Source organism: Leptonychotes weddellii, chromosome 8, assembly GCF_054177405.1.
Source record: "Leptonychotes weddellii isolate Sample4059 chromosome 8, ASM5417740v2, whole genome shotgun sequence".
Lineage (NCBI taxonomy): Eukaryota > Metazoa > Chordata > Mammalia > Carnivora > Phocidae > Leptonychotes > Leptonychotes weddellii.
The window spans coordinates 10,119,606-10,128,253 of record NC_138376.1 but is presented as its reverse complement, the minus strand read 5'-3'; positions in this window follow the sequence as shown (position 1 = coordinate 10,128,253).

Sequence of the window (8,648 nt, the reverse complement as noted above, 5' to 3'; positions counted from 1 at the left end):
AAGAGAAGAGAGGTGGAATGATTGGGGGGGGGTGGTCTGCAAAAGTCACGTGGCCCAAGGGTGTTCCAAAGGCTTTCGGGAGGTGCAGGGTAGAGTGCATGTCCTCACTGTCCCGAGGAGTGTGGATGTCTGTGTTACCTCGAGGGTCCTGGTGAAAATTGGAAGCCAAAGACCAGTGTGTCTGTTAGCATTTGGAATCTTATTTATTACATGCTGCTTAAGTTTGGAGTCAGAAACATTTCTGACTCATGATGTTAATCATGTTTTTTCACACTGGTTTTTCTGGTACAGCTCTCTGTCCAGGTCATTGTTTTGGCTTACCCAATGGGGAGCCCCAACAGACGGCTACATTTGGCATTTTTCTCTGTAGTGGCCAAACAACCAAGAATTGGCAAGGTTAGATACCGACCTCAGTTTAGAAGGTAGGCGTGAGCGAGCGAGCGAGTGTGTGTGTGTGTGTGTGTATGAATATCTAAGAAGGAGCTACTTTTATGATCTTGGCATTGTTTAACTGGAAATCTGTGTCCTGTTCTGCCCAGCTGCCTTTGCGTGGTGTACCTATAACCTATCCACATCCTTGTGCCATTTCAAAAGCAAGTGCCACATCCCTCCTCCTAAAATTGCTTATTAGAGCTAATTTTAAGGATTGAGTTAGAACTGCCCTCTAATGTAATGCAGAATATTTCCCAATAATGCCTAGGTTAACAATGATAGTCTTGCTGTATTGTGCAAAAAGGGCTTCTGTTCAGACCCAGCTGGGTTTCAGGCTTAATTCATTGCTCTATGGTGGGATCACCACAGCTGCTGTGGGGCCTTTACAAATGCAAAAAAGCTGTCAGTGTTTGTTTCATCAGCTGCATAAGTGATGAGGCCAAGTTGAGGAATCCATTCCAGTGTTGCAGCGTGCAGGCCGCGCCATTATTGTTTACAGAATTAGTGTGTTGGAGCTTTAAAATAGTTGGCACATCGACTGCCCTTTAGAAGCACAAGACTAAGGAACAGGACCAGTTGGTTGTCCTTGTCATGTTGGCCGGATCCAGCCCAGCCCTTGTCTTGAACCGCCACGGCTCCAGTCTGTGCTGTGGGACTGACCTTCTTTTGGACAAGGTGGGGGACACTGAATTTCTTGTCCCTTGAGATCCCCCCCCCCAAGCTTAGGTTTGCATTCGTTTGTTTTTAGTGCCTTATTTAGAGTGATTGTAATTGAATTTTAAAGGCTTCGTCAGCCTTCCAGCCCCAGATAGGTGTGCCCCAGATAGGTATGGGGTTGGCAGCTGGGACTTCAGATATCTGCAGTAACCTTCTAGATTCTGCTCTGTGGGATTTATTTTGCCAAGTGATAATGCTTAGGGGATTGCCCTCCTTTCTCCCCATAGAAAGAGAAGTTAAGACTACTTCTTGGCTGCAGAAAGTCCCACTGGACAGGTCCCTGTCCAGCCAACTAGGGGGTGTTCCTCAGGGTCCCTCAGTGGATGCCACCCCCTTTCCACAGGGACCTGGTGTAGCCTTGGCTGCATGTTCAGTCCCTTTTGGGTCAGGCAAGCGTGTGTTTGGGAACTAAACATGCATACGTGATCTTTCACAGGCTAATGTGGCATTGTCCCAGCTTCCCCTGATTTATTTCTAGCCCCCTTCTCAGCTCATGGGTCTTTCCAAAAGTCCTGCTTCGTGGAGGCTGGAGGGCGGCGGTGGCGGCCAGCCTATATAGGTTTTAAAAGCAGAGCCTGTCAGGTCTCTTCAGCCAACGGTGATGAATAATGGTGCTTCCTTCCTCCCAGCTGGAAATGTCCCAAAGTGCTCTCACATATTCATAAAAAGGATGGCACGAGGCTCTGGTTCTCCAAATTAAAGGTCAGTACTGCTCAGCTTTAGACCTCAACGCGCCGTCACATGGGCTCTTCTTAATTCCTTTATGTCTCCACGTTTTGCCCTACGAATCCTCTGGAGCGCAAGAGGACACGTGGGTCTGATGAATTCCCCTGTGGTGTATGTGCTGATTAAGCAGAGTTTGGGGGGGCTCCTTGTATGGCCTCCCCTTTTAAAGAGCTCTTTTGGGCAAGTATAATTTAACTTCCTTAACAGTGAACTTCAACGGAGAGCAAATACAAATACGAGTTCAGATTTTTAACTGTCTTCTTAACGCCCTCTGGCTGGTCACCACACACACACGCACACGCACGCGCACACACACCCCAGAACGGTAGCGGTGAAAAGGAAAGTGGCCCGCAGTGAGCTCGGCATCCCCTCCCCGGGGGGTGGGGGGGCGGGGGAGAGCCTCGTTTGTAGGGCCTCATAAGGAAGCAGCAGTGTTAGGGTCATTGTTCTCCGCCTAGGAGTGCTTGGCCGCACTTGCTGGGAACCATTACAGGCCCCGCCTGTTTCTCTCCTGGCTGGGGCGCTTGTGTGCGTTTCCAGCTTAGGGAACCTTTGATCAGAGCCCCTTCTGCTTTTAGGGCAGTCCTCCTGAGGCAACAGCGTGTTCTTGTTCTAGTTTGTTTTGAAAGTATGGCATTCTTCTTCGGGTTTTTAGCAGTTTTGTTGAATATCTATCCAGGTGATTGTGTGTGTTGTGTGTGTGCGTGCATGTATGTGTGTGTGTTCGTGTTTATTAATTCAAATGAATGTCGTCATCTCGTGACCCCGAGGGACCTCCTAGAAAAGTCACTGCTCTAAGTCAGGGTGTTGGTGGGCCACTGAATACCCTCCCCGCCACTTACTAGCTGAGCGCCCCAGAAAATCCACCGGGCCTCAGCTTCAAGCCAGCCTCAGTGTTCTCCACTGTAAAACGGGGTGCACGTGCCTCCCTGAGTGAAAGGGTAGGTGTTTTAGTGTGTGCGCCCCCCACGTGGCAGGGTCCCCTTCCACGTGCACACCCGTGTGGCTCCTACAGGGCTTGGACTGTGCAGCCTGCTGCGTGGCCAACTGTGAGAGAGAGGGTGAGCTCACCGCTCGGCACATTAAAAAATGTGTCCGCAGAGAGCCTGAGCTTCCTGGAGTGTCATTCTCCTGACCTCAGCGTCCTCCGCCCATCCAAAAAAATAAAAAATCTCAGGCTAGCAGGTCACTAGCACCCAACGTAGGGCTGAGAGCCGTAACTTTTCCCGCACAGCTGTGGCTCAGAGATGGGCTCGAGGGAAGCGAAAGGGCTGGGGATGCCAGTAGCGGGGCCAGGAGCACTCAAATCCTAACCGGCTGTGCTCCGTTGCTCCCTGCAGGGGTGAAATAGTCCCCGCAGAACGCCAGGCTTAGCGTCGGGGTTCCCAGTGAAATGTCAGTCTCAGCATGCCCTGGGAATGGACTGTGCTGGTGCTCGTATTTCCGGTTGACTCGTTTCAGCCCATGCTGTTGGAACTGCGGGAGGATAGTTCATTGGCTCTTCTGCCTTGGGGGTCGGGTGTGATGGAGGAACAGGATTTCACCTTGGTTTCATCACAGAGGACTTCAGAGAGGGCCTACTGGTCGATCACCTGACAGCTCTTTGTCACTGTATGTTCTTCTCGATGGGCTGGGGGGGTTACTGGGCAGTGTGCATGCTGATCCTCAGAGGGCTCTGTATTTTACCTACATTCCCGAGGGTGGTGTTGTGTTACTTGGGGGCCATTCATCTGAGGGTTCAGCACAAGGCAAGTTGGGTCCCTGGAATGCACATTGACGCACACTCCCAGGACGCTGCTGGGTCAGAACCTCTAAGGTCTTCACCCCTGAGTTCGGAGGGGAGATGAGTCGTTGGTACTCTCTGGCCGCAGTGGGCGTGCATGAAACATGGACCGCTCCCCACTCCGTGGAGGACGGGAGTGAAACCTTTGCTCCTTACTGCCTATCTGCTCCCTGGAAATCGTGGTAAGAGGTGGCGGGCCTCCACTTTGTTCTTGCTGTGGAAGGCCTGGATACCCATCGCTTGATGCAGAAATTTAAAGCCAAACCTCCGAACCCAAGCAGACGGCCTCTTTGACCCGAATTAGCTTCCCCCTAAGGGCAGAGCTAGATTTTCCGATGTTAAGCGCGCTCACGACACAACCGAGAAGCTCATCTTTGAGCTCTTAGTGTTGACAGGGGTTATCTTGCTGCTCCTAACAGGATAGAAACTCAACTAAAAAGTTCATTTGCCCAGACGATTGTCATTTCCTTCTTAGGAGTGCGGCTTTAGTCCGGGACTTCATCTAGTTCCGAGGGCAACGATTGCGGCCCCCCCCCCCCCCCCCCCCGTTAAGCTGCTTTCCATTATCTGGTTGTGGCAGAATGGACTGTTGTTTTGGGGGTGGGGGGTGGGGGAAGGCCTGGGGAGCTGGGGGTGAGAGAAAGGAGCTGCTAAGACGCGGTTCTGCCTTATATCCGAGAGGACGGTGGCTTTAGAATGGGGGTAAAATGGGAGGGAGCTAGGGTCGCTGAAGCATGACCGGCCTCCAGAGGCCCCGGGAGTTCACAACAACAACAAAAAAGGGAGCTTTTGGCAGAATCTTTCACATGCACAAGTCTTCCTCCCCTGCATCCATTCTCCCCCTGCTGTTTCGTAAATCTCCCGGTTGGCAATTTTTAACACGGGAGCCTCCTTCCTGTGTCTCTCTTGGCAGAATGCTCACACGCAGCTGCAGAGAATCCCCTCCTCCTCTTCACAGCATCTCTCATTTAAAAGCATTAGTGGGGCCACCAAACAAAATAAAAACTTGAGGGTTGTTCAGAAGTGCAAGCCAAGTTTAATTAAAACTCCAGGAAGTTGGGGGCTATAACTCTTTGTTAAATCTCTTAAAGTCAGGCGCGCGCCAGGGGCAGGCAAGGTGGAAAATGCCAGGGAGGCTGTTCCCAGCGGCTGTTCCCAGCGGGCTGTTCCCAGGGAAGGCTGTCTGGTTCGTGCTCGGGGAACACTTGTGCCATACCCAGCCGTCACCTCGAGGTGGCCTGCAAATGGTTGCCGCTTTGTTAGGTGGTTGCCTCCTTGGAGGAGGAGGAGGAAGAGGAGGAAGAAAAGCCTAGAATAGCTTTCTGTCTCCTCCCATCCCAGTCTGCAAGCCCCATACCCAGTGCTCTGCCCCCCCCCCCCCACCCAAGTCCCTGACCAAGCCACTGGGCTGTGACACGTCTTCAATAAAACGTGATGTTTTTGACTTGACTTGACAACAACTGTCTTCTAACATTGGGTTTTTGTTATTTTTAAAAAACTTTTTATCAAAACAATTTTTTTAATTAGTATTTTTAAAGTAAGCCCTGTGCCTGACGTGGGGCTTGAACGCACGACCTGGGGATCAAAGAGTCGCGTGCTCCACCCACTGAGCCAGCCAGGCGCCCCTAACATTGGCCTTTTCATCTTTTCGTACACTTTGAGGTCCATCTGAGCATTTTGGGTGATGGGCTGGTTCCTTGGTCTTGGAGATTGTTTTACACATGTTCACAAACCACTACATTTGCTCTCTTGGAGAACACTCTCTGTTATTATTCAGGCAGCATTTATGGCCATCTGAAGTGCTCTCACTGATGATGTAGACCACAGCCCAGTCAGGATCCAGAAGCAAATTTCGGTCTAGCCAGACCTGGACTGTCCCCAGGAAGGACACTTAGAATTTTTCTCACAGATCGAGAAGATAGGTAAATTTAATATTTGGTGACATGGCCTTAAATTGAGTTTTGCCAGGAGGTGGTTCAGCTTCATCTCAGCTTTGAAATTGCTTTCCTGAGGAGTTATGTGGAAATTCTGTGTGTGTCGTTTGTGTTTTTACACACAGTTTTTATGTAGGGAGCATGGCCTTTCCTTATTGCTTCTATAGGACCCAGCACTTCTTTTCTTCAGACAAAGTGGTTTACTTAGGATCATTCCTGGGTATTTGTGTATTTGACCCTAACCATTTGTTGGAGGTAGTCTGACAGTCTCCTCTCATCTCATAGGTATGGAATTGAGATTTTTAAGAAGCTTAATGGTTTCGAGTCCCAGACCCTCAGCTCTCTGGTGACTGGGCTCTAGGTGACTGGGTTAGGTTTTTGCTCTACCTTCAAAAAGCCGTGGGACCCTATGTACAGTTAAGTCTCCTTCGTTGCAAAGTCAGAGGCTACGATTGGAACAGTTTCCCTCTGGAATGCCGTAATTTTTGTCTTCTAGACATTTGCAACTCAACTTCCCTTCACTTTATTCAGTTTTATTTCCACAAATATATATTATCTACTTGGTATGATTTGTCCAATGACGTATTTTTACTCTTGTGGTGTGGAAGGACCTGGGAAGGACATTCAGGATTGAGACCAGATGAGTTCCCACTGGCCTGAAATCCTCCCAAGCCTCATCACACAAGGGTCTTGTTAAAAGGGAGCTTCTCATTCAGCAGGTCTGCCTTTCTGACAGGCTCTCAGGAGATGGTCCTGCCTCTCACAGCAAGGGGTTAGGAGTAGCCTTGGGGAGTTTGTGCGGTGGTTCTCCCTTCTCCTAGCTCAGCTCTGCTCTGTTCCAGTCATAGCAGCTTCTTACTCATTGGGGAGTTCTCCTAAGATCTCCGCTACCAAAAAAAGTTTGAAAACTATCATTTTAGGGGATCCTGCTTTCTAAACCAGCAGGAATGGAAGACCATGTTGGTCATTCTCCCTGAGTTGAAAGCTGTTTAAAAGCACTGGTGGGATTGTAAACCCTAATAAACATTGCTTGAAAAAAGCCATTTTTTGGCCCCGTGTCCTATATGCTCTGCTTTCTGAGGACCATTCTTCAGTTTTTATTCTGGAAGGAAGCCTGGTGTTGTTTCCTTGCAGACAACTAGTTATAATGCGCTGTCTGTATAGTGTTACGCATTTCCCAAAACTCTGTCATGTCTCATTTGGTAAACACAGAGCAGTCTCAGGGATTTCTGTGTGGAGCCCTTGCTGTTTTGCTGGTTTCTATCCAGAACTCATCTTTTTTTTAAAGATTTTATTTATTTATTCGAGAGAAAGAGAGAGCAAGGGAGAGAGGGAACACAAGCGGGGGGAGTGGGAGAGGGAGAAGCAGGCTTCCCGCGGAGCAGGGAGCCCGATGTGGGGCTCGATCCCAGGACCCTGGGATCATGACCTGAGCCCAAGGCAGATGCTTAACGACTGAGCCACCCAGGCGCCCCTCTCCAGAACTCATCTTGAAAGCTTTTATGTCATTTAAAAGAAGAAAAGTTCTCTATTGGATAATAGCTACCATCAAGGGAATGCATACCTACATAAACGTACAGTATTTTACCTATTCTAGTGGAAGTAGCCGCTTTCCCCAGCTTGTAGTTGAGGAAGCAAGGCTGGGAAGAGGGGCCCAGGGTTGGGCTCCCCTTCCCTCCTCCCAGGTGAGGTTTGAATCCTGGTGCCTGGAGGTCACGCAGCCAGAGCCCTGGGTTTCAATTCTGACTCTGGTCATTTACTTAATCTCCTAACTCCCTCAGGGAAACTGAGACACAGATGATTGGGAAAATGGGGGTCCTAAGTATAGCATTCATGTCATTTAATTTGGAATGTCTGCCAACTTCCTGTACATTTTATTTTTATTGCTACAATTTTATTTATTATTACTGCCATACTGTCACTGAATTTATAAACCTAATTCCCCCTCCCAAGGCCCCTCCCCCCAAGCCCCCAAGAAATTTTTAAAAACACATTGTCCCTTGTGTTGAAAGCAGGATCTTAATAGGTTGTCCTCTCAGATTAAAAGGTACGATGTTAGGTTAAGAGATTATATATTGTCCACATTACAAAATAAAACCCGGTAAGTGGCTATTTATGGAGAAGGAAACTGGGAGATTCAGAAGTGGTGCCTACCAGATTTTTGCGGGTCTTCGTATTTTACTCACTTCATTTTCTGGTGTGTGGGGAAATTCCTTCTGCCTGGCAACTCTGCAGCTTCCTCAGATTAAGAGCGACTGCCTGTGGGCTCCCCCACACTCATGTGCCCTGCCGCCTTGAGACTATTTTTAAAAATATTTTTCATTTGCTAACAATACTGAATACACATAGTGGGTTTTCTGTAAACACGGCGAATAGCCAAATGATTAAAGATTCATAAATGGGATGTGCATTTATAAAGTCCTTCTACAGTCGTCCCCACCAGTGTCCCCTCTGGGACATGCTCTTATTTATAAAAGTGAGGAAGTGATCTTCAAGTGATGATGTTTTACAAAACTGTTTTTTGGGGGGCTGACTCAGTTGGTGGAGCGTGCGACTCTTGATCTTGGGCTTGTGAGTACGAGCCCCACTTTGGGTGTGGCGATTACTTAAAAATAAAATCTTCAGGGGCACCTGGGCGGCTTAGTAAGTGTCCGACTCTTGATTTCAGCTCAGGTTTTGATCCCGTGAGTTCAAGCCCCGTGTTGGGCTCCTCTATGCTGGGCGTGGAGTCTACTTTAAATAAATACATACATATATAATAAGTAAATGAAATCTTAAACCCACAACTGTTTTTAAGGCTGCTTTTTGGAAGCCTGATTTTTAGATATAATGTATATTAGTAGCACCCTGGATTTGAGTCCCCCAAAGATCAATTAATTTCATTCTTGTGGGGATACTCACTGAAGAACATGTTTTTTCTTTTTCAAGATTTTTTTTTTTTTTTTTTTTGACAGAGAGGGAGCAAGGAACACAAGCAGGGGGAGAGGGAGAGGGAGAAGCAGGCTTCCCGCAGAGCAGGGAGCCCGATGCGGGGCTCCATGCGGGGCTCGACCCCA